We start from the raw sequence: 5,000 nt of genomic DNA, 5'->3' as shown, positions 1-5,000 counted from the left end.
TACTGGTCAGTGACAGGTCTGGACAATACTGGTCAGTGATAGAAGGTCTGGACAATACTGGTCAGTGATAGAAGGAGAAGGTCTGGACAATACTGGTCAGCGATAGAAGGTCTGGACATTACTGGTCAGTGACAGAAGGAGAAGGTCTGGACAATACTGGTCAGTGATAGAAGGTCTGGACAATACTGGTCAGTGATAGAAGGTCTGGACAATATACTGGTCAGTGACAGAAGGTCTGGACATTACTGGTCAGTGAAAGGTCTGGACAATACTGGTCAGCGATAGAAGGTCTGGACAATACTGGTCAGTGACAGAAGGTCTGGACAATACTGGTCAGTGATAGAAGGTCTGGACAATACTGGTCAGTGACAGAAGGAGAAGGTCTGGACAATACTGGTCAGCGATAGAAGGTCTGGACATTACTGGTCAGTGATAGAAGGTCTGGACAATACTGGTCAGAGATAGAAGGTCTGGACATTACTGGTCAGTGATAGAAGGTCTGGACAATACTGGTCAGTGACAGAAGGTCTGGACAATACTGGTCAGCGACAGAAGGTCTGGACAATACTGGTCAGCGACAGAAGGTCTGGACAATACTGGTCAGCGATAGAAGGTCTGGACAATACTGGTCAGTGACAGAAGGTCTGGACAATACTGGTCAGTGACAGAAGGTCTGGACAATACTGGTCAGTGACAGAAGGAGAAGGTCTGGACAATACTGGTCAGTGACAGAAGGAGAAGGTCTGGACAATACTGGTCAGCGATAGAAGGTCTGGACATTACTGGTCAGTGACAGAAGGAGAAGGTCTGGACAATACTGGTCAGTGATAGAAGGTCTGGATAATACTGGTCAGTGACAGAAGGAGAAGGTCTGGACAATACTGGTCAGTGACAGAAGGAGAAGGTCTGGACAATACTGGTCAGTGACAGAAGGAGAAGGTCTGGACAATACTGGTCAGTGATAGAAGGTCTGGACAATACTGGTCAGTGACAGAAGGAGAAGGTCTGGACAATACTGGTCAGTGACAGAAGGAGAAGGTCTGGACAATACTGGTCAGTGATATAAGGTCTGGACATTACTGGTCAGTGACAGAAGGAGAAGTTCTGGACAATACTGGTCAGTGATAGAAGGTCTGGACATTACTGGTCAGTGACAGAAGGAGAAGGTCTGGACAATACTGGTCAGTGATAGAAGGTCTGGACAGACGGATGGACGGACTTAAATTCTCTTAAGCATTGTGTAATTTGTGGAGCTGAGGACAAAATCAATAAAAAAAAAAACATGAACCCATGCATGGATGGACATCGCGTGCACACACACACACACACACACACACACACACACACACACACACACACACACACACACACACACACACACACACACACACACACACACACACACACACACACACACACACACACACACACACACACACACACACACACACACACACACACACACACACACACACACAGCATAGAGCCTGCAGCAGCTATATAGAATGATAATAGATAGTCACTAAACTTATTACAAATCTTTATTATTATTATTATTATTACTGGTTATTATTCACAACTCTCGGTTACACAAATTCATTGTTTTTCGATTCGGGGGTAAAATAAGAACACTTATTTTCTTGTCTTTGTTCAAAGGTCAAAGGTCACGACCCCCCCCCCCCCCCCACACGCACAACGACAGAAAAACTCTTTTAGTTTTTATTTGTTTTTTTTCCAAAGAGGTCACCGACGAGGCACAGCCCAATGCATAGCAAACAACAATGTTAGACAGCATGGTTTCCATGACAACGACCTCTGGACCCCCCCAACCCCCTCCCCTCCCCTCCCCGAGCTAAATGATTTTGGAACCAACTGGACCCTTAAACGGCTCCACTGGACAGAACCTCTAGGCCCACCAGAGGGACAGGAGCGTGTCAGTGTTAATATCGGTCAATTCTACATCCGGCGGTCCGACGCTATAGTCAGTGGCCTTGTGGTTAACCCATTCTGACCTGAGATCAGATTCATACGAGGTTATTCCACTGGACACACACTGGTCTGCTGAACCCATTCTGACCTGAGATCAGATTCTAAAAATGTCAGTCGCTCTTCGATTTTTCAAAAATAGCAGACCTACAAGCTCGTAGCGCGCCACTCGGTGGCGCGCTATGAGCTTGTAGATCTGCTATTTTTCAATAGCTAAAGCATAACATGGTGCTAACACCAAAATGGGTTCCCGTTCAGAATGAGTTAAGAGTGTCCGCCCTGAAACTGGGAGGTCGGGGGTTCGATCCCCCGGCCCGGGGTCATACCTAAAGACTAGGGCCAAAGACTAGGACCCAATTAGCCAAATTCCAATTCCCCAAAATCTCGGCCACTCGCTCACTCACACTCGCTCACTCACACTCGCTCACTCCAGCATGGAGTTGTTACGGTGAAATTGGTGACCTGCTGAAATATGTGACAATCATCTAGAGTCTCTAGACAATCGCATAACGTCAGTGTCCAAATGTAAATCGTTGCAAGTTTGTTCATTAGCAGAGTTCAATCTAGCGGTATTCAGGCCACGTTATTTAAAGACCTCCATGTAAGTTGTGTGAAGTCCACAAGATGGTAACATATTTCGGCAGCTCACCAATTTCACCATAATTTGCCATGCTGGAGTGACCGAGTGGGAGTGAGCGAGTGGCCGGGATTTTGGGTATTGGAATTTGGCCAATGTCTCCCTGCTTGACACTCAGCATCAATGGGTTGGATCGGGGGGGGGGGTCGGTCGAATCAACGAATCAAATGACGACGTCTGCGGCTCACCGCTCCCGGAGATGGGGTCAAATGCGGAGAACAAAATTGACTCTGCGGTAAAAACGCTTGTGACAAATCGTACAACTTTGACGTTGACTATATACTCGTGCACACTACGCCGCTAACTGACTTGTTGTAGATTAAAGGTATATTCAGTGATTTCACTCAAAAAAACCGTAGGTTTCGTTTTTGCCTTGGACCCAAAGCCTTTCATCCAATCAGGATAGAGAGCCAAAAAACGAAACCTAAGGTTTTTTGACCCCCCCCAGGGTGTTAACTGGGGACAGGGAGGAACTCCTTATATGGTCAGCACACTCTATAGTTGTGAGAGGATTATCACAACAAAACAAAACAATAAGTGATATTTGAATTAAGTGAAATCACTGAATATACCTTTAACCCATTCTGAACGGGAACCCATTTTGGTGATAGCATCATGTTATGCTTTAGCTATTGAAAAATATCAGATCTACAAGCTCGTAGCGCGCCACCGAGTGGCGCGCTACGAGCTTGTAGGTCTGCTATTTTTGAAAAATCAAAGAGCGACTGACATTTTTAGAATCTGATCTCGGGTCAGAATGGGTTCATCAGAACAGCATGTGTCCAGTGGAAACCTCGTATGAATCTGATCTCAGGTCAGAATGGGTTAAGTGATGTTTGACAATAATTTTTACTCCTGAGAGAGCGAGCGTAAAATTACGTACGGTACGGGTCCATTTGGTTCCATTTCACGCTCTCAAGAGTTTAAAACATCTACAGTAGTGTAATCGAAAAGGGGTCCACTTGGTTACCGACTCTCCATCCTTTAGCTCGGGGGGGGGGGGGACCACCCTGGAACCTCCTCAAAGGGTCCCTGATTTAAGGAGACTAGCTCGTTTTCCTCCAGTGAGATTATGAGATTATGGTGACGGAAACTAACATAAGGCACGAGTGCAACTGCTGCCAACAAACCCCCCCCTCACCCCCGCCCCCAAATAAAAAATAAATCTCCTGAAACTATAGAAATACTGACCTGTTGCTGTTTATCGTCTTTAAGTCTGAAACTGTGTTTAAAAAAAAAACGTAAAGTAAATGACCAGCTGTCACAAAAAGCCCCACAAAATACTGTTTATATATAGAGTTCATGGAAAAAGACTGTTTGAATGTGTCCGTGGGGGTCGTTACATAATTATCTAACCAATGGGATGGATGGATTAACGGGATCTTGTAGAAGAAACAACATGGGATCCATTTTTGGAACACGCGTTCCTCTCCTCGCTTCTCCACAAGTTAGGAGTCGCAGGGTTCTCTTCTGGAGCCGACAGCCGACACTGGTCGATCGCAACGATACACGCCAATCTGGTCGATCGCAACGATACACGCCAATCTGGTCCATCGCAACGATACGGCGCCAATCTGGTCCATCGCAACGATACGCGCCAATCTGGTCCATCGCAACGATACGCGCCAATCTGGTCCATCGCAACGACACGCCAATCTGGTCCATCGCAACGACACGCCAATCTGGTCGATCGCAACGACACGCCAATCTGGTCCATCGCAACGACACGCCAATCTGGTCGATCGCAACGACACGCCAATCTGGTCCATCGCAACGACACGCCAATCTGGTCCATCGCAACGACGCGCCAATCTGGTCCATCGCAACGACACGCCAATCTGGTCCATCGCAACGACACGCCAATCTGGTCGATCGCAACGATACACGCCAATCTGGTCCATCGCAACGACACGCCAATCTGTCGATCGCAACGATACACGCCAATCTGGTCGATCGCAACGATACACGCCAATCTGGTCCATCGCAACGATACACGCCAATCTGGTCCGATCGCAACGATACACGCCAATCTGGTCGATCGCAACGATACGCCAATCTGGTCCATCGCAACGATACGCCAATCTGGTCCATCGCAACGATACACGCCAATCTGGTCCATCGCAACGATACACGCCAATCTGGTCCATCGCAACGACACGCCAATCTGGTCCATCGCAACGACACGCCAATCTGGTCCATCGCAACGACACGCCAATCTGGTCCATCGCAACGACACGCCAATCTGGTCCATCGCAACGACACGCCAATCTGGTCCATCGCAACGACACGCCAATCTGGTCCATCGCAACGATACACGCCAATCTGGTCGATCGCAACGACGCGCGAGCACCGGACTGCCCCCCAAAAAAACAAGGCT

Source organism: Protomyctophum bolini (genome assembly GCF_963924005.1).
Source record: "Protomyctophum bolini genome assembly, chromosome: 22".
In the NCBI taxonomy this organism is placed as follows: Eukaryota; Metazoa; Chordata; class Actinopteri; order Myctophiformes; family Myctophidae; genus Protomyctophum; species Protomyctophum bolini.
Note: the sequence above shows the minus strand (reverse complement) of the source record.